This window comes from Hypanus sabinus, unplaced genomic scaffold (assembly GCF_030144855.1).
Source record: "Hypanus sabinus isolate sHypSab1 unplaced genomic scaffold, sHypSab1.hap1 scaffold_1063, whole genome shotgun sequence".
NCBI lineage: Eukaryota > Metazoa > Chordata > Chondrichthyes > Myliobatiformes > Dasyatidae > Hypanus > Hypanus sabinus.
This window is the reverse complement of record NW_026779118.1, coordinates 105,421-121,853: the sequence shown is the minus strand read 5'-3', so window position 1 is coordinate 121,853 and position 16,433 is coordinate 105,421.

The window sequence follows — 16,433 nt, the reverse complement described above, 5'->3', positions numbered from 1 at the left end:
GCGACATGAAGAGAAAGGGAGAGAGTAAAGTGAACGTCATCCACGCGATCCCGAGAGAGCGGCGCCGGTCTCTGTTACATTCGGAGAGTGAGCCTCATTTCCTGGTCTCCATGAGAGATCCCGAGAGCCCGTTATCTGAAAAGCCGGAGCTGACTGGAGCGCAGAGCGAGAAGGCGGAGAATGAACGAACCTAAAACGCTGGAGAAGCAGAAGGCCATTCGGTCCTCGATACTCTTGTGTTGTCCTCCACCAGATCACGTGGCATTTTCCTCAAAACTACTTCCCTCCCGGATAGGTAGACTGTGTGAGTACTGTTGCCACAATAATCTTGCAGACGGAGACAGCAAGACCAAGGATGTGACTGTGAACGCCGCGAAGGAGAAGTCGGGAGATCACTCACCAGTCCTCATTGAAGGGTCGGCGGTGGTGAGGGTGAGTGGGTTTAACTCCTTCTGAGAGAATCTCTGCTTGGCCTCACATAGTTATACATTCACAAAGAAAGGCACGTCAGCGGCTGTATTTCATCAGGTGATAGAAACATAGAAACAGAGAAAGTCTACAGCACAATGAAGGCCCTTCGGCCCACAAAGCTTGAAGAGATTTGGTATGGGTATGTCATCAGAAACTGGGAAATGTTCGCACATGCAAGGCGGAGAGTATTCTGACTGTTTCCATCACCGTCTGGTGTGCAGGCTGCAATGCACAGGATCGACACAGATTGCAGAGGCTTGTGAACAACAATCACATTCATCACAGTGCAAGCCTCTTCATACTCGAGAAAATCTTCAAAAGGTGGTTCCTCAGGAATACCGGGTCCATAGTTAAGGGCGATCACCGTCAGTACCATCAGTACCATTCATTACCATCAGTACCTTAGCGACCTCAGAATTCCTTTTGTATTTGTTAGTTCATTTACATTTTCATTAGTTAATTAATTTATTCGTTCATTCGTCTGTTTACTGACCTAAATATTTTATACAGTTTATGCATATGTTACTTATTAATGTACTGTGGACGCGTTGCGCCACCTAGCGGTTATGACAGTAATGATGGGACTTCTCTGAATTGGCCAGCCACATTGAGAAATATGCTCCATTGTTGGAACGGCCATTGCTGGAGTGGTGAATTGTTAGAGCGGTCCGGCTTTTGTGAAACAGGCTTAGGCGAGAACACGCCTGGACAAACACAGCCGCATGCTCGAAGTAAGGAGCGATGTTTCAAGTAAGTTCTTTTTTTTTTGTAATTACATAGCTAGTGTGCTGAGGATAGATGCGGAGTCAGTGCCATGTACCTTGTGTGAGATTTAGAGAATTCCGCTCAGTTCCAGGTGCAGTACTTGCTTTGCTGGGAGTTTATCTTCGACGAGTCCTAACTGTTCATGTGGAGGTCGTATGATCGCTGGTGCATGTGGAGAATTCCCGTGATTTCTGTGCTTAATTGGCAGAAGACGCCGACGATAACACCTCAGAAAATGTACATCTAAAGGAGACGAGGTGCAAGATCAGACTCAAGGTTTGACCTTTCTGACCTTGTCTCCGCATTCCGACACTGCCACCTTGTGGTGACACTGTGCCACCTGCTTTCCGTGCTGTTGCTCTTCCTACTTTGCCAATGGAAGTACGGCCGTCACTGTATTGCCACCGGCGTCAGTTATCACTGTGTGCAGTTGTGCCTCTTCTTCCCAGACGATATCTTACTGCAGGCCGTCATTACACTTCACTCGACATATCTGCAGCGGTTTGCCGAGGTACTTAATGAGATGCCGAAACTCGGTAGGCTCCTGCGGGTTTAAAAGTGCTGGCGCGCTTTCCTCGCAATTATATTTATACGCGGTCTCCAGGACTGGTTCTCGTAGAGAGTCCTACCCAGAAATTTAAAGTTACTGGCCCTCTCACCTTTGATCCTCGGCTGATTACTGGCGCATGGACCTCTGGTTTCTCAAAGGCCGAACATTTATCTGATGATTACGTCACTTTGCTCTTGACTCCCCTCGGGTGAAAAAAATAGAGCAGGACAGTGCAGGAGCAGAGCCTTCTGTCATCGATAAAAAAGTTGAAGTCACTTGCGACGAACAAGAGAATTCTTCAAAGGCGAACATAGACAAATGATAACAAACCCATTCAGGATAATGAAAGGAAGTCTCAGTATTCAGAAAAAAGCTAATCTGAACATAACCCGTGTTCACAGAAATGACATAAATGTACTATGAACTATGATTTCAGTAGTGACAGCGCTGTTGTCACTCTTTTGTCGATCAAGGGGAAAAACTGTTTATCAGGAACAGGGAAGGTGGAACAGTGTTACAGATATACTAGAGGTTCTTATGGGGTTTAATAATAAGTTAAGGTCCCGGATTTATTTATGTCAAATTTCCGGAGATCTGCATTTAAGTCTAAAACGAATAACGTCCCAAGCTTGCCAGAGCATTTTAACGCTTCAGTTAAAATAATGGAGAACCGTGCCGGTTTATCTGCTTCTGTCACCGAGGGACGTTCTGTGCCCATGCTTGTAAGCAGGATTGCCCACCTCTTCTCTTCACACCGGCAGCTTCATTTAGAATCACCACCGACTGTTCAGGGAAGCTCCCGAGGTTTTGAGAATTAAATCTGTTTCTCAGTGTGCAGATCTCCGAGCAGGGCGGGCGTGACTTCGCGAAGTTAAGGAATCGATCCCTTTGTGAATGAAATTCAGCCGCTGGGCATACTGAACAAACCAATCTTAAATCAAACTAAATTAAGCAGGCAGGGAAAAAAGAGGCGGACGAAATAAAACGTGTCATCTCCATGATTCCGTAGACTTGTATCCGCTAACTCCTTTTCATGAATTCCAATCCCTGTGACATCCAGGCTAATATGTCGGTCTCTATGGTCACTTGGTCTACAGAGTCCCTGCTGATATAATCGGACTGCAGTAGAAAGGAATAATTCCATTCCTCTTTCAGTTCTATTGGCTGAGCCCGTGTCTTGTGTCAATGTAAACATCAACTATTACACTCTCAGAAAAACAACAATACAATTGTATTCCCCTGTGACGCTAAGGGCCCAATTCAGATAAAACATGATTCGTAAACATCTAACCGAGACAACATCTCGATTTTCAGGAAAACCTAGTCTGAACATAATCGGTCTGAACAGAAATGACACAGAAAATTATAGAGCTGCTGTCAATATTCATTGCAGCAGCGACAGTGCAGACATGTTCCTGCAAGTTAGTTGCAGGTACGCAGGTAGCTCATTACATTAGTTGACATTCAATATTACCGATCACAGAAACAGCATACAATCTCTATTTATGTTGCAGATGGACCAGACAACATCGGGATTAAGCCGCAGGCTCCGGTTTTCACAGACACTCTCACAAGTCTGAAATTAACTTGTTCTGTCCAGTCAGTTCCCAATATTGCCGATAGATGGCGCAACAGAGCACATTATCAGCAGGAAGGGCAGGGAAACAAACATCGACTCAGTTATCAACATGTTTTTCTGTAAAGATCAGCTTGCCGCGTAAAGAAAAGCTTCTGCTGAGTTTGCACTTTAATCGAACCCTTAATCATCCAAGCAATTTTATTTTGTAATTTTGCAATTTTCATGCTGTGCTCTTCTATCGACGTTGGTCACCAGAGGAAAAAAAACATATGTAGCGAATATGGAGCAGAGATGCAGATATCATGGAGGGCCTGAAGGGATTTATTTCGAGGTCAATCTGCCGGAAATCATTATTCATTTAAGTGTAAGGCGAATAATATTTCATGTTTCCCAGAGGACGGAGAACTAAAAAGCAGGTAGAACTCTACAGTTAAAATTATGGCGAAAGGTTTGACGGCAACTGCATCACCTCTCTCTCTCTCTCTCTCTCTCTCTCTCTCTCTCTCTCTCTCTCTCTCTCTCTCTCTCTCTCTCTCTCTCTCTCTCTCTCTCTCTCTCTCTCTCTCTCTCTCTCTCTATCTCTCTCTCTCTCTCTCTCTCTCTCCTCTCTCTCTCTCTCTCTCTCTCTCTCTCTCTCTCTCTCTCTCTCTCTCTCTCTGTCTCTCTCTCTCTCTCCCACTCCCCAACGGTACACCAGCGACTGCCTCGACCTGAACTAAACTGAACTGAACTGAATTCTGCGCTATCGTAAGAATATTCAATTACCCCTAGACTTAGAAAGATCTTGGTTTTGATTCCTATTTCCACAATTCTGAATATATCGTTGCTAACCTCTTTCATATATTTGCACTTTATAGTGCTGTATTACTTAGTTTACTAATAAGCACTGTTAATAACAGTAATACCAGACTATAACGTATAATTCCATTTCTTCTGGTTCGGTAACCCGGTCACGGGGTGCGTGAAAAATTGGAGCCTCAGTCCGGGATTTCAAAGTCAAATTGGGGGGTGTTTGAATTGATTGGGGTAAATTCCTTATTTAATTTGGTGTGGGAAAGCAGCAGAAATGGAGTTTGTGGTCAATAAGTTTGTGGCGGATCCAGCCGCTGAGGGGCAGGACGAGGCGAAGAGAGATGTACTGGTCGGAATTGTTGGGAAGTTAAAGATGAAGGTGACCACTCGCATGAAGAGGGCCCAGGTGCAGCAGTTGATACCACAACATGGTGTGGGCGAGGGCACATTCGATGTGGAGGCGCTGAGAACGTTTGCTGAGGGGAAAGCGCTTACTGAGGCTGAGGTTCAACAGTTGATACCACAACATGGTGTGGGCGAGGGCACATTCGATGTGGAGGCGCTGAGAACGTTTGCTGAGGGGAAAGCGCTTACTGAGGCTGAGGTTCAACAGTTGATACCACAACATGGTGTGGGCGAGGGCACATTCGATGTGGAGGCGCTGAGAACGTTTGCTGAGGGGAAAGCGCTTACTGAGGCTGAGGTTCAACAGTTGATACCACAACATGGTGTGGGCGAGGGCACATTCGATGTGGAGGCGCTGAGAACGTTTGCTGAGGGGAAAGCGCTTACTGAGGCTGAGGTTCAACAGTTGATACCACAACATGGTGTGGGAGAGGGCACATTCGATGAGGAGACGCTGAGAATGTTTGCTGAGGGGAAAGCGCTTACTGAGGCTGAGGTTCAACAGTTGATACCACAACATGGTGTGGGCGAGGGCACATTCGATGTGGAGGCGCTGAGAACGTTTGCTGAGGGGAAAGCGCTTACTGAGGCTGAGGTTCAGCTTCAGGCAGAGAAAATGAAGTATGAATATGAGTTCCGAGTAAAACAACTGGATGTAGAAAGGCCGAGAGAAGAAAGCGCAAAGCAAAGAGAAGAGGCTGAAAGACAGAGGGAGAGAGAGGGAGAAAGAGGAAAAGGAAAGAGCGCGGGAAGAAAGGGAACAAGATAGAGGCAGGTGGAGCTGGATAGGGGGCCACGTGATAGACCCAGTTCGGGGTTCAAGGTTAGTCAGGAGGTTACGTTGGAACCCCCATTCGAGGAGATGGATGTCGGTAGGTATTTTCTGCATTTAGGGAAAGTCGCTGTGAATCAGAACCGGTCGAAGGAGAAGTGGCCTGTTCTGTTACAGAGTGTTCTTAAGGGAAAGACTCAGCAAGCCTATTCGGCGTTGTCCGTAGATGCGGGAAAAGATTATGGTGGAGTAAAAGGGGCTGTACTGAGGAGTTACTAGTTGGTGCCAGAGGTAGACCGGCAGAAGTTCCGGAGTTTGAGAAAGCACGTATTTAGAGTTTGCCCGTGAGATGCAAATATGTTGTGATCGCCGGTGCGCCTCGAAAGGGTTCAATGGAGATTTCGATAAACTGAAACAGCTGATGCTGATTGAGCAGTTTAAAAGCTGCGTCCCTGAGGGTATGAGGACGTACTTGGACGAGAAGGAGGCAGAAACTCTGTCCGCGACTGCCCGGTGAGCAGACGAGTCTGCCTTAACCCACAAGGTAAGATTTCCTCCAAGTAAGAGCCACCGGAGGGGGAGTAGGGATGGTGGAGAAAGCCCGCCGGCGAAGTCCGAGAGTAAGCCGGGGACTAGTGGGAAGCGTAAGGAGGAGGAAAAGCAGACTGGACGGAAGTTTCCCAGCTTCACGTGTTATAATTGTGGGAAAGCTGGTCACATCGCATCTGAGCGTCCAGCTCCAAAGAAAGAGACAGGAAGGGGAGAGGCGACAACCACAACGGCCTGTATGAAGCCGGCTGAAATGCCGCTAAAGGAGGAGGAGCAAAGCCGATTTCAGGGGGGACGGGAGAAGTTTCTTTTGACCGGGTTGGTATCTGTGAAGGAGGGGTCAACCCCAGAGCCAGTGAGAATCCGGAGAGACACCGGGGCTTTTCAGTCCCTCATCCTAAGCAGTGTGTTGGACTTCAGTGCTGAGACCCAGACCGGTGACGTGGTGACGGAAGGGGGTGGAAGAGGGACCGAGGCGGTGCCGTTGTGTAAAATATGTATGAAGTGTGAGTTGGTATCCAGACCAGTCACGATCGGGGTGCGGTCCGCACTCCCGATACGTGATGTGGATGTCTGACTCGGGAATGACCTGGCGGGGGGTGGGGGGGACGTGTTCCCAACAGTTCAGCTCACGGGTCAGCCTGTGAGTGCTGAGGCCCCGCCCACAGAGTCTGGAGATCATCACGCCTGCGCAGTAACCAGGAGCATGGCGAGAAGGAGTGTTGAGAGAAAACCCTGATGTAGCTGAGGCGGACGAGGATTTAGCTGAGACGTTTTCACCGTCCCTCTATCAGAAGAGGTTAGACGACAGTGAGGCTGAGGAGATAAAGGGGGACGAGACTGATTTACCCTTATCGAGGAAAGATTTTGTGGAAGAACAGAGGAAAGATGAGAAACAGATGTGGCAGCTAGGGAAGGTCCAGTGTTGGACGCTGATGATTTATGCAGCTTGAAGGAGCTGTTTGCAGTTGAAGAATTTAAGGAGTGTATTTCCGATGATGTAAGGGCTTTCCGAGATGTAAAGGATGCCGCTACATTGCAGGAGTCTGCTGGGTTAACAGACGAGGTTGTTTTAACCCGCAAGGTTTAGTTTACTCCGGATCGGAGTTTCCCAGAGAGTAGCTGGGAGGATCAGAGGAACCTGGAATTTGAGACTGGGACTGGTATTGAAAGCCTAGAAAATGCAGATGTCCCGTTTGCCTGTGTTCAGGTGGTTGAGGTACCTGAGGATTCACAGGGTACTGAACCTTGTGTTAAAACTCAGGAAAGGTCTGACGTGTCTGACTGTCGAAAACTCATCTTTATTAAGAAATGATAATTGATCCAGGCTCCGGAAACTTCTGGTCGCTGGTCTCGATATTGAATCAATTTAAATCAATTATTATTATATTCTGGTTGGCCACTTAGAAGGAGCAGTGAAGGTAGGACGTGAGGAGAGCGTGAGAGGGAAACGGTTTGGATCTTTGATCATCGGGTTTACACGGACGAATGGGAGACTCATTCACTCAACTTGTGCGGTAACATGGACAGTGAGGTTACTGCTCCTCTTGGTTACGCAGTTAGTAACCCGAAACGTGTAACTCCCAGAGTTAACCGAGCTCACTGAGACAAGGGGGAGTTCCTGCCATGTCTGCAGGAGATTGTCCCCCTTGCACCATGCAGATATACTCCAGGGGACTGACAGAGCAAAGCAAGTTAATGTCAGGTTTGACACTACATTGGACACAACTGGACGCTCCGGTTCAATTCTGATCTGCTCTGATCCATTTATAAAATGAAGAAAAGTGTTGATTAGAGTAAAATTCTGCTGGATCCGGAATATTATGACCTTCTCTCTTCATTGAAAAGATGAGAGCAAATGTTGGTAAGTGTAATATCTGATACAAATGAGCGCGGTTGACTAACTGTGTACTTACAGTAAACTTGCACGTAGGTCTCTCCAGCGCCACTGCTGATGGAGTTGCTGGCGATGCACTTGTACGTCCCTGCGTCGTTTCTGTTCACACGGATTATAGTCAGTTTCGCCTTGTCGGGAGATGTAAATATTCTGCCGGTTTCCTGGATGGTTTGGTAATCCTTGAACCATGTCCGTGTCTGAACAGTGCCCGACGCGTCACAACTCAGTGCGACGTTATCGAGGTTTTCCAGGGGAGTGGAATAATTAGGAGGGTATATGTTGGAACAATCATTAATGGGAAGTCAGATGATTGGGAGGTTGGATAAAATAACAATTGGCAACTAAAAGGTCATTTAGAAGGTAAAGATGAATGAGAAAGCACTCCAGCCACTAATATTAATGAAGATCGGCACAGAGTCTTAACGTACAACAAGTGTGAAACGAGAAACAAGAGTGGATATCGGGCCGTACAGAAACGATAGTGGAGAGGTAGTACGGGGAACAAGGAACTGGTGGACAAACTGCATCAGCCCTCACCGTGGAACACACTGTGAAATGTTGGATGTTTCAGGTATCAGGGGTCATGCGATGTCCGCATTCATTACAAGGGGACTAGAATATAAATGGAGGGATGTAATGCTGAAACTTGATGAAGCACCGGTGAGGCCTCACTTGGAGTATTGTGATGCATTTTGGGACCCTTGTCGTTGAGAGAGAATGTGATCAAACTGAAGCGGTTTCCAAGGAAGTTCGCCAAAATGATCCCAGGATTTTTCGGCTCTACAGGAGAAGAGGATTTGATGGGTCCGGGCCTCTACCCACTGGGGTTCAGAAGAATGTGGGGAGACCTCATGGAAACCTATCGAATTGTGAAAGGCCTTGTTGGAGTGGATGTGGGAAAGATGATTCTCATGGCGGGAGAGTCTAATCCCAGAAGACACAACCTGTGCATACCGTGGTATCCTTTCAGAAACCAAGGCGAAAGTGAATCTCTTTAAACAGAACGTGATGAATCTGGGAATTATGTTCCAGAGGCAGCTGTAGAGGGCGAATCGTTATGTAAGTTTACAGCCGAGGATGACAGATTCTCGATTGGTCAGGGCATGAGGAATATGCGGAAATGGCTGTGATCGGGACTGCGAGGAATATTGGATCAGCCATGATGAAATGGCGGAGCGGACTCCATTGGACCGAGGGTCTAGTGAGATGGAAGAACTGAGGGAAATACATGTGAGATGGGAAGTGGTGTTAGGTAAATTGATGGGATTAAAGGCAGATACATCCCCAGGGCCAGATGGTCTGCATCCCAGAGTGCTTAAGGAAGTAGCCCAAGATAAATTGGAAGCATTAGTGATAATTTTTCAAAACTCCTTAGATTCTGGATTATTTCCTGAGGATTGGAGAGCGGCTAATGTAACCCCACTTTTTAAAAAAGGAAGGAGAGTGAATCCGGGGAATTTTCGACCGGTTAGTCTGACATCGGTGGTGGGGAAAATGCTAGAGTCGGTTATCAAAGATGAGATAACAACACATTTGGAAAGAGGTGAAATCATCGGACAAAGTCAGCATGGATTTCAGAAAGGAAAATCATGTCTAAGGAATCTTATAGAATTTTTTGAAGATGTAACTAGTAGAGTGGATAGGGGAGAGCCAGTGGATGTGGTATATTTAGATTTTCAAAAGGCTTTTGACAAGGTCCCATACAGGAGATTAGTATGCAAACTTAAAGCACACGGTATAAGGGGTATGGTATTGATGTGGATAGAGAATTTGTTTGCAGACAGGAAGCAAAGAGTGGGAGTAAACGGGACCTTTTCAGAATGGCAGGCAGTGACTAGTGGGGTACCGCAAGGCTCAGTGCTGCATCCCCAGTTGTTCACAATATATATTAATGATTTAGACGAGGGAATTAAATCAGACACTTTTAAATGTTATATATATTCATCTCTTTCCGAGACTCCACAATGTGTTGTCTCTCTTGCTGCTGAAAAGGCATTTCTCAGAGCTGAATGGAAATACTTATTTAGTGTTTTAGAGAAATTCGGCTTTGTTATTAATTTTAATAAGTGGATTCGAATGATATATAAAAGCCCTGTTGCTACTGTTATTATTACCATTTGCACAGCTCCTTTTTCCAGCTTTCATGGGGTACAAGACAAGGGTGTCCATTAACTCATTTGTTATTTAATTTGGTGCTGGAAACTTTAGCTATTGCACTTCGTGAAGCTAAATATATTCATGGAATTTTCATAAATGGTACTGTACATAAGATCTCTCATTAAGCTGACGATTTCATAGATTGTATTTAGAATCCTGAAGAATCTGTAACCAGTTTATTGAATTTATTAAACGATTTTGGAAAGTTTTCGAGATATAAACTAAACCTTCATAAAAGTGAAGTTTTTCCCCTAAAAGATTCTGCTTCTATATATGATGACATTCCTTTTAGAGTTACGGACTCATTTAAATATTTCGGTATTGTTATTCAACGGTATTGGATTCAACAGTGGCTAGATGGGAAATGCCAGAGAGTAGTGGTGGATCATTGTTTATCGGGATGGAGGCCGGTGACTAGCGGGGTGCCTCAGGGATCTATTTTGGGCCCAATGCTGTTTGTAATATACATAAATGATCTGGATGATGGGGTGGTAAATTGGATTAGTAAGTATGCCGATGATACTAAGGTAGGAGGTGTTGTGGATAATGAGGTGGGTTTTCAAAGCTTGCATGGAGATTTATGCCGGTTAGAAGAATGGGCTGAACGCTGGCAGATGGAGTTTAATGCTGAGAAGTGTGAGGTTCTACATGTTGGCAGGAATAATCCAAACAGAACATACAGGGTAAATGGTAGGGCATTGAGGAATGCAGTGGAACAGAGAGATCTAGGAATAACTGTGCATAGTTCCCTGAAGGTGGAGTCTCATGTAGATAGGGTGGTGAAGAAGGCTTTTGGAACGCTGGCCTTTATAAATCAAAGCATTGAGTACAGAAGTTGGGATGTAATGTGAAAATTGTACAAGACATTGGTAAGGCCAAATTTGGAATATTGTGTGCAGTTCTGGTCACCGAATTATAGGAAAGATATCAATAAATTAGAGAGAGTGCAGAGACGATTTAGCAGGATGTTACCTGGGTTTCAGCATTTACGTTACAGAGAACTCTACGCTCATTGGAGCGTAGAAGGTTGAGGGGGGATTTGATCGAGGTATTTACAATTTTGAGAGGGATAGATAGAGTTGACGTGAATAGGCTATTTCCATTGAGAGTAGGGGAGATTCAAACGAGAGGACATGATTTGAGAGTTTGGGGGCCGAAGTTTAAGGGAAATACGAGGGCGTATTTCTTTACTCAGAGAGTGATAGCTGTGTGGAATGAGCTTCCTGTAGAAGTAGTAGAGGCCAGTTCAGTTGTGTCATTTAAGGTAAAATTGGATAGGTATATGGACAGGAAAGGAGTGGAGGGTTATGGGCTGAGTGCGGGTAGCTGGGACTAGGTGAGATTAAGAGTTCGGCATGGACTAGGAGGGCCGTGATGGCCTGTTTCCGTGCTGTCATTATTATATGGTTATATATGGTTATCACTAAAAATCATAAAGACCTTTATGAAGCTAATTTGGTTCCTCACCTGGATTTTATGAAGCCATTATTTTGTAGATGGAATCCACTTAGACTTTCGTTAGAAGGCCGCATTCATGCAATTAAAATGATGAGTTTACCAAACTTTTTATATGTATTTCAAAATATCCCTTTTTTAATTAAGAAGTTATTTTTTTCGATCAGGTTGACTATTATTTCATCTTTTGTTTGCAATAATAAAAGACCAAGAATTTGTAAATATAATTTAGAAAAAAAAATTAAATAGATGGAGGTCTTGCTTTACCTAAATTAAGAATGTATTATTGGGCTGTCAATATACGTTTTATATGATTTTAGTTATATTGGTCTGATAGCGATGAACGACCGCCTTGGACTGATTTGGAATTGAACGCTGTGAAACAGTTTCACTTGACCTCATTATTCGGAGCTTCGTTACCTGTACAGCTGTCCAAAATTACTCATTTAAGTTCATATCCTCTGTTTAAGTAGTCATTACGAGTTTCCTAACTTTTTTATATCTATATTATTTAAACTTATTAGTTTAATTTATCATTTTTTTTATTTAAACCTTCATTAAGTACCCTACTTTTCTTTTTTGGAGGAATAAGAGGGTTTATTCCTTCATGGATCTATTCCAGAATGGACGATTGATCTCTTTTGAGAAATTAGTAACTAAATACTCTCCCTCATATTCACGTTTCCTGCAATATCTGCAGGTCAGACACTTCTTACAAAAATACTTAAGTAATTTTCCTGATATACAAAATTCTGACATGTTAGACATTATTTGAAAACTAAATCCTTTAGTGAAGGGTTTTATTGGTAAAATTTATAATATACTGTAACAACAGCACAATTACCCTTCGCTTAAGATTATGCAAGATTGGGAGAGAGAGCTTAACATGACCCTGATAACAGAAGATTGGTTGCGGATTTTGAAGTTGGGTAACTCTTCTTCGATCTGTTCCAATCACTCGCTAATTCAATTTAAAATTGAAGCTTTGTAAGCAGGTTTAAATCCCTTAACTGACCAACAATGTGCTGAAACTGAAGAAGGGCTCAAGGAGGTTCACAGAAATTATTCCAGAATTGAATGGCATGTCACATGAAGAGCTTTCAATGACTCTGGGTCTGAGGGGTGGCCTCAATGAAACCGATCGAACGGTGAAACGAATTGATAGACTGGGTGTTGAGAGGATGTTTCCTGTGGTGGGAGACTCTGGGACCAGACAACACGGCCTCAGGGTTGAGCGGCGTACCTTTAAAAGGAAGTTGAGGAGGATTTTCTTTAAACAGAGATGGATGAAACCGGGCAATATTTTGTCACAGGCGGCTGTGGCGGCCAAGTATTCGCAGGATTGAACAGACCCATCTCCCGACAGGTGAAAAAGAGGAACACTTTTTTTTGTACTTTTTTTATTGAAGTTCATCATCAAACAATCATTTCCATAAGATGTATTTCTGTACATATCTATCATATTTCAATATGTGCCACAGATCACACTTTAAAGCTCCACGCACTTTAATCACTCTTGGGAAGGATTCACTGCTACCGCAGCCAAGGATACCAGTAGAGTTTCATATAGGTTGTCCCACCATGTGCAATAAACTCGGACCATCCACCCGGCCTAGTATCCTCGGAAACGGAGCAGTGACTGGAGATCAGAGATGGTTGTGGTCTCCAGTGGCGCCACTGCGGGTACCCGTGTTCAAACCCTCTCTCTGCCCTCTCTATCTCTCTGGGGGTTTATAAAGGGTTAATAAAGTTTTGCTGCTGATCCAGTTTCTCCAGTTTGCAAACGGCTGCTTCCTTTGTTATAAAAATAGTTGATTCCGAACAGTCTGGTATTGTGCAACAAGCACTTCCCGATCTCAATTCAACGAACCCTTAATTCTCAGAAACAAGAAGTGAAAAGTTTCTCTCGAATGTCAGAATTTAATGTGTTTAGTCCTGCGCTGTTAGATTAGAGATCATGCCGCAAGCCTTGCTGGATACCGACAGTGTCCACAATATCTCCGGTCGGATGGACACAAGGAAACAACAGGACCGGGAGGTACTTCGGTCAGCTAACATCTCCAACCATACAGCAGTATCTGTCCCAGACACTTCTCACCCACTTCCCCATTAGCCTCTACCACTGCCAACTCACCACCACGACTGTTAATCTCCCACTCTTTGATTCCCTCTCATATATCTACTCTCTAAATAAAACTGGGGAAAAGAATTCCGCAATTCTAAACCCACTAACAGAAGGCTTCACCCAAACCGGGTTCAGACTTGCAATTTTTCCCGACAACAAATACGTACGACAAGTGAAAATATGATCTACACATGCGCACGGCCATGTCTCCCGAGGACATTGACTGTTCCATTGAGGGTGCAGGCAGGTTCAGAGATGCGGAAGGCCATAGGGGCCGGGGAGAGTTACAGAGACCGTGAGGGAAGTAGCACTTGAGATGGATACAGAGAGAGAGTCTGTAGAGGCCAGAAGGGCGCAGAGAAACGGGAATGGTGGAATGCTTGAAGAAAGACACAGAAACAGGGCACGGCCAGGGAGGGCCAAAAGGCCAGAGTCTGTGCTGGAATGTTCTATAGTTCTGTGGTAAGTATGAATATTACACACACACACACACACACACACACACACACACACACACACACACACACACACACACACACACAGACACACACACACACACACACACACTCACACACACATAAACACATGCACACATACACACACACAAACACACACACAACACACACAAACACACACACACAAACACACACACAACACACACAAACACACACACACAAACACACACACACATGCACACACAAAAACACACACAAACACATACACACACAGACACACACACACATACACACATGCACACATACACACACAAACACACACACACATAGACACACACATACACACACAAACACACACACAAACACACACGCACACAGACACACACACACATACACACATGCACACATACACACACAAACACACACATACACACAAACACACACACAGACACAGACACACACAGACACACAGACACACACACAGACACACACACACACAAACACACACACACATACACACACAAACACACACACATACACACAAACACACACACACACAGACACACACAGACACACACACACACACATGCACGCACACACACATACACAGACACACATACACACACAAACACACACACACAGACACACACTCATACACACATACACACGCAAACACACACACACATGCACGCACACACACATACACACACACACACACACACACACAGACACACACACACACACACACACACACACACACACACACACACACACACGCACACACACACCTGGTGTTGTGATTGAACCCTGTACTGTGGACTTGCACAGCACAGGCCTCTACCCACTGTGACCATTCTTGCTGAAGGAGGGTGAAATGTTACCCGCAATGCCTCGTTCATCTTTCATGAAGTGAGAGGGCAGCGGGAAGGTCTACCGTCTCCCCGTTGTGTCCAAAAGATTGTCTTGGGGGCGAAAGTGACGTTCCAGTGCTTTTTATCTCATTTTCCTTGCTGACCTTTGCCCTCCGGGCGAGAACGGTTGTTAGGTTGGAGGTGAGGCATTTTGTAGTGGTGTGCATGGAGGTCTGAGTGTTCTCGCAGAATAGCCCTGGCGAGTAACTGTGCTGCATTCTACAGAGAGTGTACACATCGGCCATTCCCTGCTGGTACTGGAGCAAGGGAAGGTGCATGTTGCAATTGGATTCGTTTGCTCTGTGGTAGTGATTAACACCTCACATTCTGTTAATTATAGATAAGTCAGAAAGACGACACTGTGGTAATTACTTCCTCATAGGTTCTTCAGCAGTTCAATTGAACCGGCAATACTCTCAAAACAACCCAGTTCCTCCTCGATCGATCACGTCCCACCACCCCACAGGCCAATTCATGTTGAAAAACATACAGACTGTTTCACAGATCCAAGTATGTAATAGCTTGTTTATCCATCAGGTCTGTCTGTTGTAATACACAGCGTATTGACTCCCCACAGTAGACATTCTCAACAGACTCTCAAGCATTGAATTATTTTCGCAGGGCTGAAGTTATTATTAAAACATATGCCACACAGCTATCAACCAGCAAGTTTCCTGTAACTCGGCTTGTTTCCCATGTCTCCATCTAAATATAGATGTACCGACGACAGAGGATGCAATATTAGATCTCCTAATAGGAAACAAGTTAGTTCAGGTGACAGAAGAGTGTGCAGGGGAACACTTTGGTTTCAGGGATCATAACACCATTAGATTCGACTTGATCATGGATGACGATAGACATGATCCTGGGTTGAGGTTCTAAACTGGGAAAAAAGTCCAATTTTGAAGAAATGAGAAAGGATATAAAAAAGGTGGATTTGGACAGGTTGGTCTTTGGCAAGGATGTCGCTGGTAAGTAGGAGGCCTTGAAAGGGGAAATTTTGAGAGTACAGAGTTTGCATGTTCCAGTCACGATTAAAAGCAAAGCGATGAAGGATAAGGAACAGTGGTTCTGTCGCTGTAGTGGAACTCTGGTAAAGAGGAAGAGAGAGATGAATAACATGTAGAGGAAGCAGGGAGCAAATATGTTACTTGATGTGTATTTGCAAATGCAGGAAAGGCAGTATATGTTGCCTGTGTGGACTTCAGTAAGGCCTTTGACAGGCTCCCGCATAGGGGGTTAGTTAGGAAGATACAATCGACAGTACAAAAAGGAAGGTTGAATAGGTTAGGACTTTATTCCCTGGAGAGGGGAAGAATGTGGGGAGACTTGATAGAGGCATATAAAGTAATTTTGGCAACAGAGAAATAATTAAATCAGGCTTTCTCCACTGAGGTTAGAGGAGAAAAAAATACAAGAGTACATGGGTTAAGGGTGAAGGGGGAAAATATTGAAATGAACATGGGGGGGCGGCTTCATCATACAGAGAGTGCTTAAAGTGTGGAATGAGCGGCCAGAAGTGGTAAATGGAGGCTCACTTTTAACATTTA